This window comes from Armigeres subalbatus, chromosome 2 (genome assembly GCF_024139115.2).
Source record: "Armigeres subalbatus isolate Guangzhou_Male chromosome 2, GZ_Asu_2, whole genome shotgun sequence".
In the NCBI taxonomy this organism is placed as follows: Eukaryota; Metazoa; Arthropoda; class Insecta; order Diptera; family Culicidae; genus Armigeres; species Armigeres subalbatus.
The window spans coordinates 6,208,137-6,236,097 of NC_085140.1; the positions used below are offsets into that span (position 1 = coordinate 6,208,137).

The 27,961-nt window shown below is 40.5% G+C and overlaps 4 non-coding genes across 4 annotated transcripts; all 4 read left to right on the plus strand.

Moving 5' to 3' along the window:
- Window positions 1-13,779: 13,779 nt before the first annotated feature.
- Window positions 13,780-13,851, plus strand: Trnag-ucc (transfer RNA glycine (anticodon UCC)). The gene has a single exon. It is a non-coding gene; the product is annotated as a tRNA-Gly (tRNA).
- Window positions 13,852-14,020: 169 nt separating this feature from the next.
- Trnah-gug (transfer RNA histidin (anticodon GUG)) lies at window positions 14,021-14,092 on the plus strand. Its single transcript has one exon. It is a non-coding gene; the product is annotated as a tRNA-His (tRNA).
- Window positions 14,093-15,422: 1,330 nt separating this feature from the next.
- Trnah-gug (transfer RNA histidin (anticodon GUG)) lies at window positions 15,423-15,494 on the plus strand. Its single transcript has one exon. It is a non-coding gene; the product is annotated as a tRNA-His (tRNA).
- An 889-nt stretch (window positions 15,495-16,383) lies between these two features.
- Trnah-gug (transfer RNA histidin (anticodon GUG)) lies at window positions 16,384-16,455 on the plus strand. The gene has a single exon. It is a non-coding gene; the product is annotated as a tRNA-His (tRNA).
- Window positions 16,456-27,961: the final 11,506 nt, after the last annotated feature.

Sequence of the window (27,961 nt, forward strand, 5' to 3'; positions counted from 1 at the left end):
ATGTCGTGCGCATTGGAACTCGCTCCGCTGATAAAGACCCGGAATGTCCTTGCCGACAGATAGTTGCGGATGATTTTCACTAGGTAGCTGGGAAGATTGTGGCGATGTAGTTTGTTCACCAGACCATCATGCCATACATTGTCGAATGCCTTTTCGACATCGAGTAAGGCCATGGCGGATGTGTGAGAGACATGCTTGTTCCGTCTGAGGATGTTGGTAACTCGGGTCAGTTGGTGTACGGTTGATCGACCACGTCGGAAACCAAACTGCTCATCGCGCAAGATGTTATGTTGTTCGACAGACTCGAGTAGACGATCGTAAATCGCTTTTTCAAACAGCTTGGATAACCCTGAGAGAAGACTGATGAGATGATAGGTTTTTGGAGAGGAAAGATCCTTCCCAGGCTTCCTGAAGGGAATGACTTTTGCAGACTTCCAGGACGATGGGTAGTTGCTGAGTCGCATACACTGATTGAAGATAAGCGAAAGGTGCTCAAAGAATGGAGCACTTATGTGTTTGAGCTTTAGGATGCTGTTGAAGCCTGGGGTCTTCATGTTTTTTGATGATTTAATATAGGCCGTCAGTTCGCCAGCTGAGATTTCCAACTCCTCAGAAAAGTGGAGATTGATGTTGTTTGCAAGGTCGCTAACGGCTGCTTCATGTGGACTGATGATCTTCTGTCCAAGATTGTGTGAGCTGGCGAAATGGCGACCTATTTCGACTGCCTTCTATGCAGGAGTTATCAAGCGATCCTTAGAGTCATTGTTGTCTAGTGGGATCAGAGGTGGAATGGGCCGAGGCTTAGATTTTAGAATTTAAGTCAACTTCCAGAATGGCTTAGCACAGTCTGGGAGAGCGCGGATCTTATTGGAAAAATCACTAATTCTGAGGGCCACCTTTTTGCTTGGATAATTTTAGTCATGTGATTGCACCGGGTCTTAAGCGCAGGCAGCCAAGTACGTTGGTTGGTTACTGCGAGTGGCATTTCGTAGACGGATCAAATCTTTGGTGAGTGTATCAATGGTCTAGGTGTTGCTTACCTGCTGGACCTTTGGTACATTCTGCTCGCGAGCTAGGGAGAGCACCTCTTGGATGGCGTGCAGCTGCTCGTCGACGTCGGATGACACCGGATGCCGTTGGGAATCGATGTTCTCGTCAACGCACCGTTGAAACCGACCCCAGTCGACTTGGTGTTAGTTTCGCCGGGTTAGCTCACCAAAGTTCCAACTTCCGCCACCACCGTGACGTGACGTGACCATTCATGTTCGTGATGAAGATGTCGAGTGTTGCATTGGCCCCGGACCGTGTCAACCGGGTAGGGCTGTCAGGGTTCAGGATGGTGTAGTGGCCCTCCAGGTCGACGTTGGACCATACGACTCTGCTCCGGTTTAAGACGGTGTTTCCCCACGATTGGTGCTTTGCGTTCTCGATCTCCAGTGATGATGAACTGCCCCTGCCACCAAGTGAGCTTCACTATATCCCTTCGTAGCTCGGCCGACATGCCGTCGTCAACGTTGGCTTGTGTAGGACAGTAAGTGACGATGAACGTGAAGACTCCGACGGATGTGGTGACTCCAATGGCTTCGATGATTTTGAGCTTGAAATCCGGCAGCAGGCGGCAGGCGATGTATCACCGCAAGGCGATTGTCACTCTTCCCCCTTTGGAGCTTGTTCGATCGAACCTCACCAGCCTAAAACCCGGAATTGTTGCGCTTACCTCGGGATTCAGGTGGGTTTCGGTGATGAAAGCCGCGTCAATCTCCTTCTCCTAAAGGAAAACGCTGAGCTCGACAATTTTGCTCTTGAGCCAGCAAGCATTCCTATTCACCAGACCCAACCATTTTCAATTACGAAAAGGCCCAGAGTGTAAATCTGGTCGAACCGCAGCTTCGAAGCCGAGGCGCAAGTTGGCTGAATATCGGAGCCAGCTGCTCCGGAGTATAGAGCGGAGCGGAATCCTCCGGGGGTAGAGGGTGCTAATCTTGCTGCAGCGGCGTTCATTCGCTGGTGGACGGTCTGGATGTTGCTTTGCTTGACTTGACTTCCGGTGGGTCCGAGGTAGCAGCAGCTACGAGTCTTCTTTGCGGTTGCAGCGGCGGAAGGACCAGGATCGGCCGTTGCGGAAGCGGGATTGTTGGGAAGTTTCGTTCGTTGAGCAATGGGGGCGAGCCTCGGGCTGGTCGATTTTTTGTGGAAGCTTTCTTGCGGATTTCGCAGAACTCCGCGCGTTACGGGCAGGCCTTCGTGGTGGCCCCATGATTTTCCCCACAGTTGGCAAACTTGGGGTCAGCTTCTTCCATTTGCTCGCACTCGTCGATGCCGTGGTCACCGCCGAACCGGGTGCATCGTGCGTTTATGAAGCAGTTCCGCGTGCCAGGGCCGAAGCGGAAACAGTTCATGCACTGCGTGACGTCACGATGCACGGGGTTGTACGTTGTCCACTCGACGACAGTGCTGTTAATGGTCTTGATTTGCTTGAAGTCCTTCATCGTGGTAGTACCGTGCTCCAGGTGCACCAGGTAGAGCTGATCGGGAAGTGTCATGCCGACGGATTTTGTAAATGTTGGTCGTCTTCAGACCACTTTCCTACAGCTCCTTTTCGTCCACTTCGTCGAGGCCACGCAGCACGACTTTGATGGGTGCAAAACTGGAACCGTTTCCGTTAGACCTTCCCTCAGTTCCTCAGCTCCTTTTCGTCCACTTCGTCGAGGCCACGCAGCACGACTTTGATGGGTGCAAAACTGGAACCGTTTCCGTGAGACCTTCCCTCGGTCATTAACTTCACACCTTCGACGCACAATCGAAAGCTGCACTTCAGGCCCCGGGCGATCAGTTTCCGGAGGTCGGGGCGAAAGTCCGACGGGTTCCCTTTCACGAAAATCGGCGGGCACTTCTCCGCTTCTTCCGTTTTTTCGTGGTACCCAGCAGATTGCCGGCGTCACCATCCTTGAGCGAGGAGTGCTTGTTGCTCAAGAGAAGCTTTTCACTTTCCTCGTCGGGAGCAACCTCCTTCTATGTACACTTTCGCATTTTATTCGCGTGTCCGAATTGGCCGCGGTATCTCCCATGAGAAAAAAACACTTGGAAGGCCTCTTTGTCAATCGGTAAGGGTGCAAATATTATATGCAACCATAACAATCACCAAAGAGGCGGGGCTGGAAGGTTTACTTTATTGACTATAAGAAAGCTGTTTTCCCCGCACTCGTGCCATTTTGTTCGAGATGTCGTGGAGAGCGGTTCTAGCATCGGCATCGACGGAGCTGATGAAGGAAATTTGATTTCTTTCGACGGCGTGGGTCGTGTGGTTGCCAGCATCAGCAACACAAAAGGGACATTTTTTCGCAACATTCGTTGGCGACTGCGGTAGTCGTGAATAGTTCGTAATCTACATCATGGTTGATCGAAACGCGTGATTGTATATACAGTATCCCCCCAATTATCCGGACCTCGACCCATTTAAACACATTATGCTGAAAAATATATTAAGCTCGTTTAGTGGAATGTATTCAACCGTCTAAGACGAATTAAGTACTGTCCATTTAATTCCACCAGTTAATTTTCGTTATCTTTGCAGATACGTATTTCGACCACAACTGTGTGGTCGTCTTCAGTGTCTTGTACTTGACTCGACTCGAGTCAAGTACAAGACACTGAAGACGACCACACAGTTGTGGTCGAAATACGTATCTGCAAAGATAACGAAAATTAACTGGTGGAATTAAATGGACAGTACTTAATTCGTCTTAGACGGTTTCACATTATGCTGTCAGTTTTCAAATGTGTGCTGTGATTTTGTTTTGGTTCATTTGTATGGATTTTACTGTCGGATTAACGAGAGAAACCCCGATAGTCCGGCCATACTTTTGTCAGATCAGCGGGGGTATACTGTACTCATATTCTAACCAACAAAACAATAATACTTTAGCTAACACTAATATCAGAATTATAATCAAGTACAATGCGTATTGTGTTACAATGATATCCCTACGTTGTCCAACGTCTACCTTGCACACTACCCTTCTGATTTTGTTTACAGTTTTATCATAACATTTTTCCTATTAATTAAGTAAAGAATCAAAAATAGGCACATATTGAACTATCCATTCTGTAATGATAGAGTAGAGTGGGGCAAGAGTACGTTTTTGATTTTTTGAACTTATAAAAAAAGATAAACTAGAAGCACTGCATCAGTTTGATAGGAATTCCGACCAACTATGTTTATGTGTAATTGTAAACGATTTGAATAAACAACAAGGGAGATATGAGGATAGTTAATTTTCTGGTCATTTTGCTAAAATGAAATGTGTTTACGCATGTAAACCTTTAAGTTATGTTGTCAAACCCGTATCTCCGGCCGAAATAAGACTACTTTTAAAGCGTAAAAATCCACAATAACGAAAAAAGGGGCAGAAATCGAAAATTATCACAAGTTCTCCATTTAAAGATAAGTAATTTGGTGTTAGAAAGCACTTAGCGAACAAGGCGCTGAAGCGAAATAATAAAATTATATTTGGTATTGTTTTACACCTCAACATAGTCCGAAAACACAAATTCATCTAAATGATAATCCTTTAATCAAAAGAAACATCCATAAATTACGCAACAGTGAGCTGGGAGGGGTTGCGAGATATATGACGATTCATAGATTTTTCAGAGGATTGATACAAAAAGTGTAAGATAGGGAAGAGAGGTGATGAAATAGTAAAATTTTCCGTTTCGTAATTAGTGATCTTTCTTTAAAGAAATTTCCTTTGTTCAAGCCACGCGAAACTTGGTATATTTTTACCCCTGAATTTTTTTATATATAATAAAAAACAGTGTTTTTTGGGCTGCGAAATGGTGAGTTGACATCCGGGAAGGGGCGCCTAACATAGCTCTGGTCCTCACAAGTTCCAATACTCACGCTTCCACGGGTCTTCCGATGACAATTGACCGCCAGCTAAGGGTTGCGTACTTAGCTGGTAGTGCAGCCTGGGCACTGTTGTCCTTCTGACATCAGCTAGAGTGAGAGGGTGCGTCCTGTGGGGTCTGCCTAGGATGTGGTGGGGTTCGACAGTGGGCTCTGTTGAACTCCTATAAAAAGCTGCATGTATCCCCAAGCAGGCCCTATCAAAGCGACCGTGTGCCGCTCAAAGCGCACTAGCCTAGTCCTGGTGTTGGGTGGGACTTTAAACAAATTTGACCCGACTGACCGAGCGTCTGTTCACCAAGGAGGTGCGGCTCCAACAGCGTCTGTTCTGGCATCCAGCGGCTGAGTATGAAATGCTATTCCCCGGAAGCTATACCTAAGATGGCAGCCCCATCCCGGTGGATAGTTAACCTTGGGCCAACAACCTACTGTTCCCGAAACATCAATTTGTTCGAGAATCCGATAATGAAAGAATACGGACTGATTTTACGGCGACGACTCTTAGCGCGAAACAACGGACACGAATAGGAACATGGAACGTTTTAACCCTAGCCCAGCAGGGTAAATTGGCACAGCTTGCCAATGAGGCACGCCGCATGAAGCTTGAGATCCTGGGACTGAGTGAAGTCCGTTGGCCAAACTTTGGAGAACACAGAACGCTGTCGGGACAAGTTCTGCTATACTCTGGTTTACGAGGTGAACACGCTCCCCGGCATCGCGGAGTTGGCTTCCTACTAAGCCGTCAGGCACACTCTGCGCTTATGAAGTGGGAACCTATAAGTGAAAGGATAATCGTTGCCAGATTTAGAACACGGGTCCGAAACCTTACTATAGTCCAATGTTATGCGCCAACCGATGCTGCCGATCTGCAAGACAAAGAGAACTTCTACAGTCAACTCAATGCCGTCGTAGATAGAATTCCGAAGGGTGATATCAAGATCTGTTTGGGCGACTTCAATGCGAAGATCGGATCCGACAACTCGAACCATGAGCGCATTATGGGACGCCATGGTCTCGGAGAAATGAGCGAAAACGGAGAACTGTTCGCAGAATTTTGTGGTAATAACGACATGGTGATCGGGGGATCGCTCTTCCCTCATCGACCGGTTCACAAGGTCACATGGGTCTCCCGTGACGGCTTTACAGAAAATCAAATCGACCACATCTGCATCAGCCGAAAATGGAAACGGAGCCTTCTTGACGCCTGCGCATTGCGCGGATTCGTCGGCAGGAGGAAAGAGTTGGACGACGATTCAACACAGGCCGACTGGAGGATGCCACGGTGAAACGGTCCTTCGTTGAAGAACTGGAGACGCGTGCTGCAGATATTCCGGAAGGTGGCAGCGTGGAAGACCAATGGACCGCCATCAAGAATGCCTTCATCACCACCAGCGAGAACAATCTGGGCAAACTACGCACCCAGAGAAAACAATGGATCACCGATGAGACCTGGAGAAAGATAGAGGAGCGAAGAGAAGCCAAAGCCGCGATAGAGCGATCGAAAACCAGAGGAGCCAAAGTCTTAGCCCGTCAACGAAACGCGGCTCTTGAGAAGGAAGTAAAACGCTCATGTCGACGGGACAAGCGAGCGTGGGCAGACTCTCTGGCCGATCGAATGTCACTTCATTACATATGAAAAAAATAGCACTGATAGGTATTTAGGTATTGGATAGGTATTATAGGTATATTCCATAATTCACATTCATTTATATTCATAACAAGTTTCGCCGTTGATTGCCATCTTTTTTGGTGAAAAAATTGATTAAGAACAAGTGCCTTAAAATAGGTGATAATTTTGTACGTATTTTGCACGCACACACATACAAACACGCACACACAGACAACATTTCAAGTCGTTAAACTAAGTTGATTAGTTTATAACCCTGTAAGTTCCATTTTTCCTATAAAAAGTTCATCTTTGGGGCAAACATATAGATTTTATGTACACCACCCAAACCATCCTCCACTAGTCATCATGAGAATTCCTTGGGGATTTATTACTTAAGCCAATTCAACGAAAGAAACTCAGAGCAATTATAGTTTTGATTTTGTATGTTATATGTAACTACTCATTACAATTGAAGGTCAAGGTAACATGGGTTTTCCCGAGGTTTTCCACTTACCCCATCCCACTGGGGTAAGTGGAAAAACAACTCCTAATTCTGAAATCTATTTCCATAAGTTTCAAGCGATCAAAATGGTTAATAATTATTTTCGAGCGACTTTGGGGAGATTGTTACACGGTTTTAAAAAAATTGTCTTCGTTTTACTTCCACAAATTAGGGCCAAAATGGTATGAATTACCGCACAGCAAAAGTAACTGTTTTTGATAGCCCATTTTGATTGAATCCATTTAGATCATTTAAACTGGTTTTACACTAATTCAAACATGCACTATCGATTTTTCCTTTCCACTTCCCCCAGTGTTCCTCATATAGATAGTTTTATTATCATGCATATTTTGAATTTTCGAGATATCCAGAGATTCGTGCATCACATCCCGGGATTTCTCGAACAATACCCTCTAGTTGTACGTTTATCCAACGAGGCTTGCCGATTTTTGTTAAACGCGACCCAGAGAAAGCACTATTTGAATACTCACCCAAGCTAATTCAGCAAAATGTAGTCATATAACTACTGTTCGGATGTTGGTTTTTCATTATAGCATCCAAATGAGTGCTATTATGGATTATAAACAACTCATGTGTGTTGCATAATGTTCATTAAAGCACCTATTTTGTTAATAAAGAAAATTAGGCCGTTTTATCAGTCATAGATGAACTCTCGCTTAATTTTTCATGACCTAAGTAACATTTTGTTCATGAATTAATTTGAGTACTGCAAACAAAAGCTTTCGTATTGGTCTATTGATTGCAATATTCAAAATAATTTATGAAAAAAAAAATGTTACTTAGGTCCGTTTGAAAAGTTAAGCGAGAACTGTAAACAAGTGATCAAGAATTGCAAAAAAAAAAAATCCGTGAAGAAATAAAAAGTTCCACAGAGAACAATACAAAATTTTCATAAATAAATCAATATTACAAATAAACAATTTCAATTGCGGAATTGAACGTGGTAGAATTAAATGAAATAGTACCAAACTCGTCTTATGACAAGTAAAGACATTCCACAGAAAGAGTTTCTCGCAAAAAAAAAATCATAAATTTGGAGTGATTCAATTTAAATATCAAGTTGAACACAAATATCAAGTTGAACTTATAAATTAATATAAAAATCACGATAATAAAGAAATTTAAAAAAATATATCAAGTTGAACCGTGTTATGTGCTTAATGCAGTATATTTTAATTTAAATACTTAAACTATGCCATTGATACTCTCCTTGAATCATATTGAGTCTAACTAAAAGAGTCTAGATAGTTAGTATACCTAAAAGAGTATCCCGTTACGCTGGGATATGGATACTCTGAAGTAGTGTGTAACGGTGTAAATCCGGTCATATCGCCAGGCTCGGTACAACACTGAAGCTGACAATATGACAATACCCCTAACCCCGAATCCCAAGGTGTCAAGCGACCCGTGCCGAGGAGATGAATGGCCTGGGGGGGTGAAACAATTAGCCAAGCAGTTAACGGAGCCTGTAATGCTAGGTAGACACCTTTTTTATTTTTATTTTATTTATTTATTTATTTCGTCAACCGACGTAGACTAGTACATATTCAATATACATGTTTTATTTTATTTTCTTAATGCTATAAAAACGGTATTATAGTGTATAAAAATAAAAATAGTTTGGTTAAGTAGTGTTTAATTTTGGGATTTAATGTAAATTTAGATGTGTAGGTTTCGAATTGTGACAAAATATTTTTTTAGGTTCTGCCGAGACATTGTAAAGTCAATAGTTTCGCAGTGTTGATTATAGATGGCCATCATCTGATTGAGAGGTCCGAATTTTGCATAATTTGTACGGCAGTGATTAATTAAAAATGTATGTCTATGACGCAGTTGTCGAGATGGTGTGTAGAAATTTAATTTCGATAAAATGTTTGTTGAATCAATACGCTGCGAAACTATATCGTTAATAAATGAAACCATTGCAGTTTCACGACGCTCTTTCAAAGATTGAATGTTTATAAGCTTGCAGCGTGCCTCATATGATGGAAGTGGGAATGTTGTCCAACCTAATTTACGAAGAGCAAATAATAGGAATTGTTTTTGTACTGATTCTAATCTTTCTTCGTGTGCTATTGAAAATGGAGACCATACAATGCTGCAATATTCCAGTATCGACCTTACATAAGCAATATATAATGTTTTAATTGTGTATGGGTCATGAAAGTTATAGCAGAAACGTTTTATAAAACCCATCATATTATTTGCTTTATGAATAATGGTGTTGTAATGGTCGATGAACGTTAGTTTGGAGTCTAAGATAATTCCTAAATCCCTAACTCTATCGCATTTCTCTACAACCTGGTTTCCTAATGTAATTGAGAGATTTGATGCTGTTCTTTTTCTGCTGAATGATATAAGGTTACATTTTTTACATTCAGTTGCAATAGGCTTTTATTGCACCATTCGTAGAATGTGCATATTTCGTTCTGGAATATGTTGAGGTCATTTTATTCCCTATTTCCAAAAGAGCTTCATGTCATCTGCATAGATTAACACTTTAAGTTTGTCAAGAATGAAGGAAATGTCGTTTACATATATTATGAATAATAGAGGCCCTAAATGAGAGCCCTGGGGACACCGGAAGTGGCTTGAATGGGTTTTGATCTATTGCTGTTAAACTTTATAATCAATTGGCGATCAGTTAAGTAAGATTCAAGCCATTTGAGTAGTCCCGGCTCAATTCCAGTTTTTTTCAATTTGAATAGAAGCATGGGTATATCTATGCGATCAAATGCTTTACTGAAGTCAGTATAAAGAGCTTCTACATGGTTTCCTTTATCCATTGCATTCAGGGTATAGTCAACAAATTCAAGAAGATTAGTTGAGCTTGAACGCCCTTTAAAGAAGCCATGCTGTGCGTCTGTTATTCGGTTTTTTACTTGTTTGAATAATTTTTCGTTTACTATGGCCTCAAAAGTTTTGGAATGCAAGAGATAATGGCTATTCCACGATAATTACGTATGTCTGATTCCAGATTTGAAAATGGGTATCAAAATGAGTTTTTCCATATATTTGGGAATTTTCCTGATTCTAGTGACATATTAAATAGCCAAAATAATGGAGTGGTTAGTTCCACTGCTAGGGTTTTCATAAATATAGGAGGGATTCCATCAGGACCAGGACCTTTTGAAGCATCTAAACTACGTAGGGCCTGCAAAATGTCATGGACATGAAGTTGATTCACTCCAATATCATTTGAAAAGTCTGGAAAAAATGCAAAATAGTCGCGGTCACGATCATTTTCAGAAAATGTAGAATAGGTTTCCTGGAAAAAATCTGCAAAAGATTACAGTTCTTTTCCGAGCTATCTCCCGCGTTTTCGTCAAGATGCATAATTGATGGAAAGTTATTAGATTTCAGTTTTGTTTTACGTAATTAAAGAAGTTCTTAGGACAGGACTTTATTTCGCTCTCAGTTTTGAATTGTAATCTTCCAATGCGTTACTGATAGCGTAATTCAATTGATCGCATACGTCCAAGTAATATACTAAATTTTCATTACTGTTATGACTTTTGTAAATTTTGTGTGCTTTTTGCTTGCGATTTCTTAAATTCTTGATTTGCCGGTTATACCAAATTGGGTCTTTATTATTGTTATGACGTCGTTTTCGTTTTAGTGGAGTTTCTTGTGAGATTATGTCAGATAATAATCTGTAAAAAGTGTTAACAGATGCTTCGACATTTTCTTCATTTCTTAAAACTATTTGCCAGTTTACACTTCTTAACCTATCTCGAATATTTTCATAGTTCGCTAAATTATATTCAAAGACATCCTCATACTCACAATCGTTGGGTCTTTGTTGCTCATGAATGAATAACGAGTATTCGATTGCAGTGTGGAACGCTTCATTTTTCCACAATGGATTGATAGATTCTGTTACACAGAAATCTTCATAGATATTTGTCAGCAAGAGGTCCAAATAGCAATTTTGATTGTTTTTATATGATTAATTTGGTTCAATCCTAAACTTGCAGACTTGTCAAAAATTAATTGCAAAGTTTCGTTATCCCCAACGACTGGCAGTAGGATACATTCGTTTTCTGAGTCTAGAATAAAGTCAGCATTGCGTTGGTTAAAGTCCCCATAGATGTGAACTTTAACCTCCGGTGGATGTTCTGATAGTATTTGTTCAGCGCACTCAAAAAAAGATTCATAGTTGTGCTTACAAGCATGATTAGGTGGGAAATATACCGATGCGAATATATGCATTTCTCCAGCTATATGGGTTTTTACCCAGACATGCTCAAATTCATTGAATTTATTTGTTGTGATGATTTCTGAATTAAAGTTTGCTGAAATAGCTATTAGAACACCACCACCGGACTTTTTCTGAGACGTTAGAAAACTCCTGTCATCTCTAAATACATTAAAGTTACTAATACATTAAAGTTACTACATAACGTGGTACATAACGGAGAAAGATCTACCCCACTGTGCTCTAGTTCTTACTATTCTTGTTAATACTTATGAGAGATGGTCGGAAGAGTATGGAACGACTATAAATTGCTTACAGATGACCCACCTTTTGCCTCTTTTGGATGGAGTCAATGGAGTAAATTATAAAAACGTAACTCAATCTCAGGCTGGTTTTTAAGCCGACGACATTAATCTCCAAGCTCCAGAGCTCTGATTAATTAGGAAAGAAGCGGATACGAATTTGGTGGATCTGCTGAACCCTCTGACTGATTAGAGCTCTGTGTAAGGGTGAGATTCAGAAATGTCAAACGCAATGAAATCAGATCTCTGTACAAAAACGAACTCGGAACTCATAAGAAAAAGTAAAAATATGTTTGAACTATTGTAGTACTGTAACAGTACCGATGCATGGTCAAAATCAGTATAATCCCACTTATTGTTGAGCCGAAACTGATTGAGGGGCGCGCCTTTGAGAGTTGGTATAAGCCCTTTCTCGAAGGCTATAAATAGCGGTACCTTAAAAATATTTGAAAAAATATCTGAATAAAAAACTACTACTTCATTTCTTCTCAATAGAAATGGACCAGAAAGACATGCATTAAACAAATTACACGGGTAAACTACAAAAGTTCAATGGGTTCATCCCAAACCAAACAAAAACTAAAAGAGTCATAGACATAAATTAGTACAAAGTAAAGTTTTAACAAAACCAATTAGTTATTATACCTAGCTACCCTATAACCAGAGACCGGCGGAGTGAAAAACTGTCGAAATGGCAACGTATGAAAATGCATGAAATCGTGATAATGATACTGGCAGCACTTGAACTTTTTGCTTGCTTCTTATGGATGCAAAAAGTAAACAAGTCGAAATGGAACCGCTTATGACGGTTTGATTGGAAACAAGATGGCGTCTTCGCCGATCTCTTATTCTAGTATTTCTAATTATACCGTTTAAAATTTATTACTTTTCTCATGAACATCACAAATCCACACAGCCATTCATCATCCGCGTCAGGAGAATCGCATTATGTTTTAATCTATCCACAAAATATCCACTCATATGCCAATTTGTTAACCACCGACCGGCTCGAAACGGAGACCGGTCTGCATTCGCGCAGCTATTTATATTTCACCACGTGCCTCTCCAAATATAACCCGAAAATAGGCGCAAATCTCTCCGCTTGTATCGGGGCTGCTGAGTTACATTCGAACTTGCCGTTGTTGTTTTCCTCGCCGGAGCTGGAGAAGGCGCGCACTCTGACTCGGGCTCTGGCGCGCACAATTATTTCGCTCTTCCATTCCGTCCGTATGTGTCGCTGCTCTGCTGATCCGACTTGTTGCGATTCCCCTTTAGAAGAATGAAATGAAGGGTCATTCCATGGGAATCTTTCATAGTCCAGTAGAAAGATGACGAAACACTGTAGTTTTTTTCTGGAAATAAGTTGCAAAATTATATTATTCACGTGACTTATTGAAAGTTTTGAAACTTCCATAAAATTCAAATCGATGAATCCAAACATAATATGTGTATCACAAACATAGAACGACACTTAGAAGGTGAAATATCCAATATTTTCGGCTTCCCTAATATTCTTCTATACTAATAGTAGCTTCGTCCACAAAAGGTTTAGGCCAGTTTAGCACTGATAATCACTAGTGAGTAGTGGTGAACCATTCTCATGGAACGACCCATGTGCTTCGCTCACTTCACCCGACGACGACGCTTGTGGTGCTGCTTTTCGGGATGATTTATTAAGTGATTCGTAAATATGTTTGTATAAAACTCGCTCGCAATCCTTTATGTGTGCAGTATGCACGAATCTGCCTGCACGACAAACGGCCCGACTGAAGATGATGACGATGATGAAGCCGATTAACTCTTTCGAATCGAAAAACAGGGAAAAATTAAACGAGTAGACAACATATTAACAACAGTCCAAACGACAGGCGACCATCCGAATGGGCATACCACCGCCGCATGATGAAGGGGTTTTGGTACGGTGTCGGTGCACTCAATATAGTTCAAAATAATATACCCAACGAGTCGTGGAGGGAGCAGCAGGAATCGGAATTCAGCATGCGATACGAAACGAAATGAAAAAAAAGTCCACATCGCCAAGATTGGTGGCAATGTGTGGTGGCGAGAGATTCAACCAACCCCAGTGCTCACGACAAATTTATGGCATTAAATTATACGGTTGATTTAATAAAAATGTGGCAAAATATGGAACCGTTTCTGTTATTCGACGCAGAGGCTATGCGCTTGTTCTTCTCCAGGCCTGGAAATTTTGATACAACATTTTAATGGAATACATATGCGTCGGTGGTGTAATGGTCAGCATAGTTGCCTTCCAAGCAGTTGATCCGGGTTCGATTCCCGGCCGACGCAGGATATTTTTTGATTTATATTGTTCGTAATAATTTACTCAACTTTGAAAAAAATAATTAACTTTTTTGGCACAAATATTTAAAATATTGTATTATTTTAGTACTAAAGTTTAGAGTTGGACTTAGATTGACATAACTCAAACGAATGCAATGACTCATCGTCCTCTATAGCCGTGATCGTCTAGTGGTTAGGACCCTACGTTGTGGCCGTAGTAACCCAGGTTCGAATCCTGGTCACGGCAATGATCCGTATTAAAGGATCATTGTCACGGAGAGAACATTTTTGTTTATTTAATTTATTAAATAACTAATTTAATTAAATAATAAATTAACTACCTGCAAAAAAAATCATAGTAGGATTTATAATCGGCGTCAGTTAATCTCGAAGGACTCGGATAATAATAAATCACTCACGTAGTACCAATTAGTGAACGACAAGCGTGCTTTTTCCAAGGTGTTTGACCCTCAACAACAGTGTGAATTCCCGAAAATAGATGTTCAAGTGAAGAATAAAAATGAAGAAAGTGATGATACTATTACTTTGCATATTTATACCTTTTTTTTCGAAAGATTTAGTGAGAATAGGCAATTCTTTTCCTAATCACTGATTAAAAGTTTCCTGTCAAATGTTCGTATTTATTGTAGTATCGTGTGAAACACATCATTGAATTGTTATCGTTGAGAACGAAAAAAAATTTGTTGTTTATCTATTTTATGTTACGAATTTCAATATTAAATATTCGTCCTATACAAAACAATCTATCTATAACATTGCGTATTATTGAAAAAATGATTTTTATTATTGAGGCAAAAAGCCCCAAGTTGGTTCGCTTCAGATACATGATTTCCTCAATTTAATTAATATCAATAAAGCACTTGAATTTATTCTGCATGTGAAAGCCGTAGTACGACTGATTGCCGGATGACTTCCCGAGCGATACACATGTTTTCAAATACTTTCATATTAGTCATACACGACCGAATTCAGTCATATAAAAGTAACTGCAACCAAATCAGTCTGAATTGGGTCCTAAAATTAAGAATCGATATTCGATTTTCTTCCTGGGAACGATGAAACTTAACATCCTGAACGCGTCAGATTATTTTTCCGACTCAGAAGTCGAAAGGAACATTGTTTAAATTTGAAAAATAAAAATGATGAATAATGCTTCCTCGACATTTTCGGTCGTTTGACATTCAGAATAAAATAGTATAATTTGGATTCAAACGCATTGACAGTTAATAAAAGGGCCCGAAATTTTGGTTTGAGTGTTCATGCGTTCAGAAATATTGCCTTTTCAGCAGCAGCAGTTCCACATCTCAATACTTGTCTTAAAATATCTCAAACACAAAAACATCTTTTTTGCTGACCTAGACTATTACCAGAATTTAAATAATATCGGATCATGTATTCATGACCGATGCACTATCGTTTGCAAATATAAACGAGATAGGACTTTAGGAACCAATTGCATATTTGTCATTATGACGATAAGTGTACCAGACAGCATAAGCAATTTCTTTATTTACCCCGAAGTCGTATATCGAGAGACGTATTCATAATTCTCAATAGCCGTGATCGTCTAGTGGTTAGGACCCTACGTTGTGGCCGTAGTAACCCAGGTTCGAATCCTGGTCACGGCAATGATTCGAATATCAAAGGATCATTGTCACGGAGAGAACATTTTTGCAAAAATTAATCATAGTAGGATTTATGATCGGCGGCAGTTAACCTTCAAGGACTCGAATGACAATACATCATTCACGTAGTAGTTCCAACGTAGTGAACAACAAGCGAGGTTTTTCGAAGGTGTTGTACTTTACTCAAGTAAGTAAGTAAGTTGTACTTTTTACAACATTATGAGCTCCAGAAAATAGAAGTTCAAATGGAGATTAAAGAATGAAAAAAGTAATGAAACTATTAATTTGCATGTTTATACCTTCATTTTAGAAGTTTTAGTGAGAATAGCCAAATCTATTCCTAATCACTGATTAAAAGTGCCTTGTCAAATGCTCGTATTTATTATGGTATCATGTGAAAGACATCATTGAAATATTATTGTTGAGATCGAAAAAAAAAATATACATATATATTGTTTATCTATTTTATGTTACGAATTTTAGTATTCATTATTCATCATTCAGAATAATCTATATATAACATTGCATCGTATTGAAAGTATAATATTTATTATTGAGGCCAAAAGTCCCAAGTTGGTTGGCCTCAGATACATTATTTACTCAATTTAATTTATATCTATAATGCGTTTGGATTTAATCTGCCTGTGAAAGCTGTAGTACGATTAATCACCGAGTGATTTCACGATCGACACACATGTTGCAAATACGTTTATATTACTTATACACGACCAAATTCAGTCATATAAAAGTTACTGCAACCAAATCAGTCTAAATTGTGCTGCTAAGGTTGACGAATATTTGTCATCATGCCGAAAAGTGTACTGATAGCATAAGCAATTTCTTTGCGAACCTCGAAATCGTATTTCGAGAGACGTATTCACAATTCTCAATAGCCGTGATCGTCTAGTGGTTAGGACCCTACGTTGTGGCCGTAGTAACCCAGGTTCGAATCCTGGTCACGGCAATGATTCAATCAAAAAGAATCATTGTCACGGAGAGAATTTTTTTTTCTTTCATTCTGGGCAAGATTCTTCCATTCACATCCACCTCTGGTCTAATCAGTCACATTCACATGCATTTCAACAGCTGGGCGTCGGGTAGAGAAAGATATATGTTGCTGGGAGCACTGCTTCGAATAAAGCGGCGGTGGATTATCTTCGCTAATGTCAGAATCAGCGTTTTATACAGTTGCGTTCTACTGAAGACTATTTTTTTCTACTGCCTGTGGAATAGCGAAACGCGAAATAGATTTCTGGTCTCTTGAAAAGTAGTACCTAGTCAAAATAAGCCATTCCCAGTAGCCATTACATTCGGGTTCCTTCCCAACATTTTGTGCTTAAATCAACATTCCAAATTTAGTTTAGCCGTCATTATTATTGGAAAACTGTGGATCATGTGATGAATTGGTACCAAATGCTGTTTTAGTCATAGACAGTTGAAGACATTCCACCAAAAGAGCTTAAATAATTTTTGCTTCATTTTTTATTGCTGACGTCCAAGCGGAAATTTAGGAACATAATATCACAGGACCAATACTCATTATTTTTTTCAAATCATTCTAATTTCTAAAGCAAAAATATTACAATGAGCGTTGCTCCAAAAAATAACATAATTTGCAATAATGACGAATTTAATCATCGCAAGACAATTATGCGTAGAAGTTGATCAATTGAATGAATAGACATGATGCTGTTTTGAATTATTCTTCGAACAAAGTTTGATATCTCTGGGAGTACTCGAAAAATGCACATCTCGATAGACTGCTTTATGGTAAAGAGTCAATATTGACAAAAATAACATGTAACAATTATGCGTAGAAGGGTAGTAATACTAGAACTAGAACAATAAAACTGTAAGTTCTAAATTAAATATAGTAAACCTACCTATTCCTATGATGCTTATACACTCCATGTTGTCCTGAGCAAAACCGAATGTCACGTCTTATTCCGGGTCGCTCGTTCTTGGGCCGCCAGTAGTAGCCAGTCTTCCTGCACGCCGACCGCACGCGCATCTTCCTCGATTGCATACAGCCAGCGAGTGCGTGGTATACCGTCATCATCCAGGTTCTCTGCCAAACATAACTTTTGCATGTCTCTCTTCCGGCATACGCACTACATGTCAAGCCCACTGTAATTTTAAATTAAATATACGATGTCCGCATTTTTGTACACTTGGTACAACTCGCGATTCATCCGTTTGCGCCATTCACCATTTTTCACCACGCCACCAAGTATTGGGCGCCGTATTTTCCGATGAAACACCCCGAGAATTCGATAATCTGCATCTTTTAAATAAACAATTTGGAGACGCTGGATTTTCAGAAGAATCCTGTCGTTTTTGCAATCAATCAACCCATCAAACTGGATTCAATCAACCAATAAAACTGGATTTCTACCAGCCCTCATTTTTTGTCCCACGAGCATTTAATCAGTACTATGACGCCACCCAATACAAGTAGAGATGTGAACACTTTCGAATTTAATCTCACCCCTCAACTATCATGCGACCTTCCAATATTCTAGGCAATCCCACTGAAAAGCCTGTGTTCATAAGCCGATTTTGGAATGTAACTCTGGCTTCTGGATACACCAACGCGGAAAATTTGGCACGCCTTCAGCGCTGTCAGGCCAAGCCTACGCAGCCATACAGAGTCGATTGTTACTCCTGGAATCTGTTTCGTATGCTATGCTATAGATATGTTTCATCTGGGCTATGGGAGAACTTGAAATTTTGATCAACGCTCTTTTAGAAAGAGTTGGGTGAAAGCCTACTCCAAAAGTAGAAAGGGTCTTTCCACAAATTACGTAAAGCACATTTGGACAAATACTTACCATTTCTCTCCGCCATGTAACATTTTTCATATGGATTTATTTGTATATAAACTTTAACGCTTGATCTGACCCTACAGCGTTACGTAATTGGGATCTTTATCGATTTCGACATGCCTATTCAGAGCCTTTGCGATCTTTGCATTCAGAGTTAGTCGGTAAGCTACCCGGGCACTTCAATATGCAATACCTAGCTAATTCATATTTCAGTCGCACTCAAACTTTGGACACCCAATTTTGTATTAAAAAATTCAAACAGAAATGTTGGAAGTGATTTTGTAATATTTGGAACCATTGGAAATATATACAAACCATTGGAAATATTGAAATTTGGCTGTTTCTCTCTTTTCAAACGTCGTTCTACGAAAACTCAGCATTTGCATCTAACGTTTTGTGGGAATTAGGTAGCACTCCAAAATTTGAGTGGAATGTGTCCGAATTTTGAACCAGAGCAATAACAGTTCCAATTAATTGTAGGTATAGGCAGCGAAGAAGAAATATTTATTCAAGAATCGACTGCTGTGGCCTTCACTTTTCAATTAATAGCTTGCGTGTAAATCCTTTATTTCTCTAAGAAAGTCCTACCCGAGCAGAGGAAAATAGCTTAATAATATCAAATCTTGATAAGATAGCAAAATGAGATATGGACATGATTGATATAAGAGATAAAAGATCAGGCGACAATATCAAAAATTTGCACTAAAATATCATAAGGAAATCATATTATGTTATTTGTAAGAAGTGATCAATATCAAGTGCTATTGGTTTGTTCTTATCCATAGCACATTTTGATATTTAAATGATATTTCGGTGCAAATTTTTGATATTGTTGCTTGTTCTTTTATCTCTTATATCAATCAAGTCCATATCATGTTTTGTTATGCTGTTCATGGCTTCTGCCCGGGTAGTGTCCGAAATATATCTGCAAAGTAAATTTTAAGAATTTCACCAATTTCATGTTTCCTGTTGTGCTCTCAGTGAGCAATTTAACGGATTTGCTAGATCTAGAGTTGAAATTGTACTGACTGTACATATCAATGGTTGCTAAATACGCCAAAACATCTAAGAAAACTGATGTTCCGCCAATTTTTATAATCACCGGTGGAGTTAAGCTGGGGAACGCATATTTTTATAAGCAGACCCGAAGAACTTCATTTCGCCTAAAATATATGTTTCATTTGTCTGAGAGCCCCTCTTTCCAGAAGAAGGAGAGGTTTCGAATTACTACAGAAACATATCTTCCCATCCAAAACATCCACATGCCAGATTTAATTCCATTTGCTTAACTAATTCTCGAGTTATGAATCATCTAAACGAATTCTTTCAAAAATTCGAACAGTATCGCAGTTTTGAATGTGGAATTCAGACTGCATGCCTTGCTTTGCAAAAAAAAATCCCAAAAATATCAGGATTGCAATCGATTCATCATCATTCTTCTTTCTTGATACTTGCTGGGCCACAGCTCTTCGATGCACCTACACCGAATGGGGTATCCTTCGCCACTGGTCTCGATCCTGGGCCAATCGATTCCAGTCACCCTGCCGTCTGCGGCCTCTTCCGGCTTTTCTACTAAATATTATCTTTCGGCATACGAACAACGTGTCCAGCTCACCGTAGTCTGCCGTGTTGTATAAGCTTACTTACAAACGAGCGTGAGGTGATCCAAAGGTGGCGGCAGCACTACGAAGAGCACCTGAATGGCGATATGGCAGACAACGGTGGTGGCATGGTAATGAACCTAGGAGCACGCGCGATTTCCGGATAAACAGATACGGTTGATTAAGGCGACGATGGATCGGGTGATGTGCGTAGTTCGAGTTTCAGGGGCATTCTCGAGTCCCTTCGAAACGCGTAGAGGGTTACGGCAAGGTGATGGTCTTTCGTGTCTGCTATTCAACATCGCTTTGGAGGGAGTAATACAAAGGGCAGGGATTGACATGAGTGGTACGATTTTCACGAAGTCCGTTCAGTTATTTGGTTTCGCCAACGACATTGATATCATGGCACGTAACTTTGAGAGGATGGTGGAAGCCTACATCAGACTGAAAAGCGAAGCTAAACGGATTGGACTAGTCATCAACACGTCGAAGACGAAGTACATGATAGGAAGAGGCTCAAGAGAGGTCAATGTAAGCCACCCACCACGAGTTTCTATCAGTGGTGACGAAATCGAGGTGGTTGAAGAATTCGTGTACTTGGGCTCACTGGTGACCGCCGTTAACGGTACCAGCAGAGAAATTCGGAGGCGCATAGTGGCAGGAAATCGTTCGTACTTTGGACTCCGCAAAACGCTCCGATCGAATAGAGTTCGCCGCCGTACCAAACTGACTATCTACAAAACGCTTATAAGACCGGTAGTTCTCTACGGACACGAGACCTGGACGATGCTCGTGGAGGACCAACGTGCACTGGGAGTTTTTGAAAGGAAAGTGTTGCGTACCATCTATGGTGGGGTGCAGATGGCGGACGGTACGTGGAGGAGGCGAATAAACCACGAGTTGCATCAGCTGTTGGGAGAACCATCCATCGTTCACACCCCGAAAATCGGAAGACTGCGGTGGGCCGGGCACGTAGCCAGAATGTCGGACAGTAATCCGGTGAAAATGGTTCTCGAAAATGATCCGACGGGAACAAGAAGGCACAGCGTGCACAGCGGGCAAGGTGGATCGATCAGGTGGAGGACGATTTGCGAACCCTCCGCAGACTGCGTGGTTGGCGGAGTGCAGCCATGGACCGAGCTGAATGGAGAATACTTTTATGTGCATCACAGGCCACTCCGGCCTTAGTCTGATAATAAATAAATAAATAGTATACACCTGGTACAACTCGTGATTCATGCGACGCCACCAGATACGTCGTTGATCGGCCCTCATGAAAACCTGCTTGGTATTCGCCGACGAAGGACTCTTCAAGCGGTCTCAATCTGTTGAACAAAATACGGGACATAATTTTGTACGCCGAACTAAGGATGGTCATTCCTCGGTAATTGGCGCACTCCAGTCTGTGCCCTTTCTCAAAGAGAGGGCAAATAAGGCCGTCTAACCAGCGAGCAGGCATTTCCTCATCTTCCCATATTTTCGACGTAATATGGTGCAGAGCTTCATAAAGCTGCTCACTGCCATGTTTGAGAAGTTCAGCCTGGAGCTGGTCCTTCCCCGCAACCTTATTGTTTTCAGCTCTTTAATAGCTTTTTTAACCTCATCTAGTGTAGGCGACTTCACAGCTTGTCCATCGTCGCTAATATTTATTCTGTTCACCGATACACCGTCACTTTCACTATTCAACAAAGTCTCAAAGTGTTGCTTCCACCTGACAGTCACTTCGGGTTTATCTGTTAGCAAATTCCCTTGTTGGTCGTTGCACATGACAGGAGATGGCGCTATCTTTCTCCGCACGCCATTGGCAGACTCATGAAACCTCTGCATATCATTCTGCTCCATTTTTTCCAGCGCCTCGCTAATCACTTGTTCTTCATATTCTTTCTTCTTCCTGCGGTGGTTCATTTTTCGGCTGCTCTTGCTTCCTTGTACCGATGTCGGGAATTCCATCAGAAGTTCTTCAATAATTCCGTTTGGTATTCGTTCGGAATTCCCTAATAAAATATCTTAAATTAGGTACTATAATTGTGAGAAGAATTGTTGGAAGAAATTTTGGAATAATTAGTGGATAAATTTCCGAGGGAATATAATTTCCGATGGTATCCGAAAGAGTTCGTGAAATAATTGAATTCATGACATTTTTTGGAAAAATCGTTGAGGTATTTTCTAAAGAATTATTTAAGATACTTAAAAAAATATCCCAAGCACTACTTCAGCACATTCGAATTTTTTCTAGAAAGTTGTGGAAACTTAAGAATTTATTTATTTATTTATTTATTGTTCATATTTACTTGCTAAGTAAGGTACAACCTTTTTAATTTTAGCGATCGGAATTCGCTGACAGTTCCAAATTTATAATTTCAATTTACAAAAAAAAGTAGAGAACGAGAAAGGCAAAAAAATTACTTAACTAAATCATTCTATTAAAGTGATGTGTACATTGTCTGCGGAACTCAGGTACATTGGTACAAGACTTGATGTTAGGAAGAAGTTGATTCCAATAAACAATACCTTGAACGAAAAATGACGCTCTGTAATGTGAAGTTTGATACAACGGAATAACAAAATTATTAACACGCGAGCTTTGAAAAGATTGCAATTTATTGAAAAGAAAACGTGGTGTCTTTGTTCTTACTATTTTGAAAAATGTGATACATGTTCTAAGTTTAAAGTAGTCATAAAATCCAGACCCTAATAATTGTGGTTGAAGATGCGTTACTCTAGAATATGAGGACAGATTGAAGATCCATCGCACATAGCAATTCAATGCAACCCTCAACCTATCAAAAGCTCTAGCAGAAGCATTCAGATAAAGCTCGAGTCCATAAGAAAAATGTGGAAGCAATAATGCCTTAAAAACACGTAGTTTAATGCTCGTAGATAACATGCTTCCCGTACGTTTCAAGTGTCGAAGACCCGCAAATATTTTACATTGAGCATCGATGTGACAATCCCATTCAAAATTGTTTTGAAAAATGATTCCGAGGTTGGAAGCTTTATCAATATAATTTATAATTGTATCACCTATAACAATGTTAGGAAGAACACCCTGTATGCCACGTGATCGTGAGATGAACATTGCTTTCGTTTTAGATGAGTTTATAGGAAGCAGATTGGTATTTGACCACGTCAATATATTAGATAAATCAGCATTTAATAAACCCGCCATTTCAAATTCAGACAGATTGCAAGAATGAATATACATTTCAACATCATCAGCAAATATATGTATGCTACAATGTCCTAAAACAGATGGTAAGTCATTGATAAACAATGAAAATAGGAGTGGCCCCAACACGGATCCTTGGGGACCTCCCGAAGTAATTCTGACTTCACCAGAAAATTTACCATCCGTATAAACTACCTGCGAGCGATTGGCTAAATACGAACATATGAGCTTTACTGCCCCACCAGAGAAATTAAATTTTGTTGATAATTTATGCAGCAAACGATTATGGGACACTCTATCGAATGCCTTAGAAAAGTCAATTAGAAGTAAAAACGCCTTTCCTTTTTTATCAAGCGTACTGAGTATCTTGCTTGCTAGAAAACCCCCCAAAATGTCGCGATTACAGTCTATCCATTATGATACTTCTTTGGATATTTCAATATATTACTACAATTTATAGACGAGTCAAGTTCGAGACACTAAAGACGTCCTTACTGGTGAGGTCGAAATACGTATCTGCCAAAGGTACAATAAAGTAGTGGAATGAAATGGAATAGTACAAACTCGTCTTATGACAAGATAAAGTGCAATTAAAATTTTATAATACATATTTGAAACTACTTGACATTTTTTTAAATTGATTAATCGCATGACTATTCAACCCCTCGAATTATAGTTCTTACTACTGACGCCAAATATCCTGGTGTCCCACCATTTCCAGAACTATGGCACCGCCGCCACTCCATAGATACATGGGACCCTGAATACCCACATATGTATGTAGTTGATTAAGAGAACGGACATGATCGTGAAAAGCTGTGGATCGCTTGCCGGACGCCTGATCACAGAATCGTCGACTGTAAAAACTTCGAACAGCTATCAATAAATGTTAGGTGGCAGTGAGTCCAGAACAGGGGCCTACACATGGTTCAACAACTATTGAAGGCGTAGCTGTCGAAGCTCTAGAGGAAGATACATTAATTACGTGACGCAAAAAAAAAATTTTTCAATCGTGAGGGATATATCTCATGTTGAAACTAATAAAACCCTCCCGAATTACTTTATTTTTGGAGTTATTCGCCAAATTGGCCAAATTAGTAACATGGCCAAAACCGGTAAAGTTCCCCTATTTGCACAATTTCAGCGAGTTTTTGATTTTTTTATTTAATCATTTATATTGAAATTTATTATCATTATATTTAACACAACTTTTTGTTACAGGCAGAAGATAATGTCAAACAGAATGTCTTGGGTTATCTATTTGTTTAAACCCTAAATGTACTGAATGGCTGAAGTCAGAGGTTCGTCGCAATGGACAACTTCTGACGTTGACTAACGACTTCCACAATCAGAATGCCCGAGGCAACACTTCGATGAAGAACTTCGCCTGTATGTCATGTCCATCGAAGGTTGACTGTCAGAAAGTTTGATTGATTTGGGCAGATTTTCGAAGTACACTAAGCTCTTTAGAGTAGCGTCATCGTTTTGTAGATAAAATTGGAAGGAAAAGTCAACTTTGAACTTTGTGAATTTTGTGTGAACTTTGTCAAGGAACCTAAAAACTGAAAAACTACAAAATGCAGTACTTTGATTCGCTTACAGTGGAAAACTTTTCCAGACTAGCAAAACAAGGACAACCTTGCAGAATAACAAGATCAACTGATTATCTATAGTATAATATAGTAACATAACTATATTTTAGTATACAAGAAAGGCAAAAAGACATTCACATTCAGAAAAGATATTTCTTATACTCCTGGAGTAATTTGAAGAAAAATCTTAAAGCTCTTTACAGTTTTTCAAAGCAGTTTCACGTTTCATTTGTCATATTTCTACCGTTTCCACTTTCCATGTCGCCTCAATTGAATTTCACCGTACTTCAAACAAGAACATTAGTTTTTGGCTTCCCTCTGCGTATTCTCATTCTTGATGAAAGTAGTTGTCCCGCGGACGGAGACGTTCCCGACCGTGAGATCAGCTCCCTTGCTTGCTCGTCGACACTCTTGACGGAGAAGGTCCCGCCGTGCTGCGCTTTTTCTACAAAAAATTCCCATGCTCAGAGTGGTGCGCTCAGCTTGCTCGAATTCCACCCACCTCCCACTCCCAGCTCAACTCTGCTGTCGGTTGTAATCTCTGCCGATCAGTACCCCAGTTTTCTCCACCCATTTTCTCACCATCTGATGCAGCATAATCTCCCATATAGTGCACTCAGTAGTACACCCATCCAACCTGCGATGTGTTTTTGTTCTCGAAGCTTTATTAACATAATTCTTTCCCCTTAGACAGGGAGTTCCGTTAGTAGCATGGAGCGCCTTTCAGGCGGGAGAGAACCAAAAGCACATAGATTCACCTTTTCTCGACGCTTCTTAGGAGTCTGATGTTCCAATGGGGCGATTGTGATGAAAAGCTTACTGCCCCGTGACCAGTTCATTAATCATCGTTAGGAAGAAGAGCTCAGTGGAATTTTCGCGAGAGACAACGTCGAACCATCGAGCAGGGAAGCATGATCGTCCGTTGGTCAATTCGGCGGAATGGCCCCAGTTCTCCCGCAAGCCGTCGTCGGGTGGCACCCGCAACAAACCTCTTCAATTCAGAATTGGAGAGCGAGTCATCGTTGCGGTCGGTTAGAAGAGTACGTATGGGGATATCTCTGTGAGTACTTTCAGTGAAAACTGCAAAACCACATGTTTGAGTTGATTAGATAGAGACTTGGTGAAAATTTAAAATAATAAAAGAATGTTGCGTTTCATATGGTTGCCCTCGAAATCCAAAATAATAATGAATCAACGTTTTCGAAAGAGGCAAGAGAAGAGAAGAGTAATGTTAGTTTTAGAACAAACAGAATTCAATTAAATATTACGTCTGCTTCTCAGTCAATTCATAATACTTAGAAGTACTGGATATTGCAATCCTTCGATTTTTAACAAAATATGTAAACAAATATATTACACATAACTATCAACTAACTGATAACGAATTGTAAAATTAAAAGGTATAATACACACGCCTCCTTTAAAAAAAAACCCTGTCAACTGCATGAGATTGCCAACATGCAGTGTGCAATCGAAGCCAGGCAATTAACAGCAAGAAGAAGGATGCGAAAAATTAAAATTGTTGCCATATCCAACTCACGATCGGCTCAAGATCATACAGACATTAAACGATAAGTTATGGGACACTCCATCCAGAAAAAAAAGCAACGACGACGTTACGAGACCTCCTCGCTTGAAGTTGGTGACCGCGGTTATTTGCGTTGTTTTTTTTTCTCTTCTGCAAAATACGCCCGGTTAATAACAGAGCGATAATAATACAAATAACGAAAGAATAAAAGAAATATTCACTGATCCTTATTATCTCCCCATGGGGCGAAACCGTCCCGTTCTTCGTCTCGCCTTTCGATGGTACGGCGATGGGGTGATGACAGACTTTACTGAAAAAGTTTCGAGTGGTCAGCATCAATACAACAGTTGGTTGATATTGGGGAAGATTGTTCAAAATATATAAATGATGCGGCATCGTTTTACCAATATTTCATAATACCTCGTCATTTCCTCTAAAATCCATACTATGTTAAAATTTACTTTTTTTTTGAGTTTGAACAAAATAATATTAGGAGATGGTAGAAGAGTACTTTGTAGTATATATATAAACAATATAGGACAGACTATTGGTCATTCCATACCAAGTGACCAATCGATTACACCGATTAATGGGAGCATTCCCTGTTTTCGATGATTTATGAAAACCATAAAAACTTAAGAGGAATTCGTGGCGGCACTTCCAGAGGAATTTTTGGAGGAACTTCCGGTGGAATTCCTGGAGGAACTTCCGAAGGAATTCTTGGAGGAACTTCCGAAGAAATTCTTGGAGGAACTTCCGGAGAAATTTCTGTAGGAACTTCCGGAGGAATTCCTGGAGGAACTTCCGAAGGAATTCCTGGAGGAACTTCCGGAGGAATTCCTGGAGGAACTTCTGGAGGAATTCCTGGAGGAACTTCCGGAGGAATTCCTGGAGGAACTTCCGGAGGAATTCCTGGAGGAACTTCCGGAGGAATTCCTGGAGGAACTTCCGGAGGAATTCCTGGAGGAACTTCTGGAGGAATTCCTGGAGGAACTTCGGAGGAATTCCTGGAGGAACTTCGGAGGAATTCCTGGAGGAACTTCCGGAGGAATTCCTGGAGGAACTTCCGGAGGAATTTCTGGAGGAACTTCCGGAGGAATTCCTGGAGGAACTTCGGAGGAATTCCTGGAGGAACTTCCGGAGGAATTCCTGGAGGAACTTCCGGAGAAATTCCTGGAGGAACTTCCGGAGGAATTCCTGGAGGAACTTCCGGAGGAATTCCTGGAGGAACTTCCGGAGGAATTCCTGGAGGAACTTCCGGAGGAATTCCTGGAGGAACTTCCGGAGGAATTCCTGGAGGAGCTTCCGGAGGAATTCCTGAAGGAGCTTCCGGAGAAACTCCTGGAGGAACTTCCGGAGGAATTCCTGGAGGAACTTTCGGTGGAATTCCTGGAGGAACTTCCGGTGGAATTCCTGGAGGAACTTCCGGTGGAATTCCTGGAGGAACTTCCGGAGGAATTCCTGGAGGAACTTCCGGAGAAATTCCTGGAGGAACTTCCGGAGGAATTCCTGGAGGAACTTCCGGAGGAATCCAACCGTCTAAGACGGTTGAATACATTCCACTAAAAGAGCTTTATATATTTTTCTGAATTCCGAAGGAATTCCTGGAGGAACTTCCGGAGGAATTCCTGGAGGAACTTCCGGAGGAATTCCTGGAGGAACATCCGGAGGATTTCCTGGAGGAACTTCCGGAGGATTTCCTGGAGGAACTTCCGGAGGAATTCCTGGAGGAACTTCCGGAGGAATTCCTGGAGG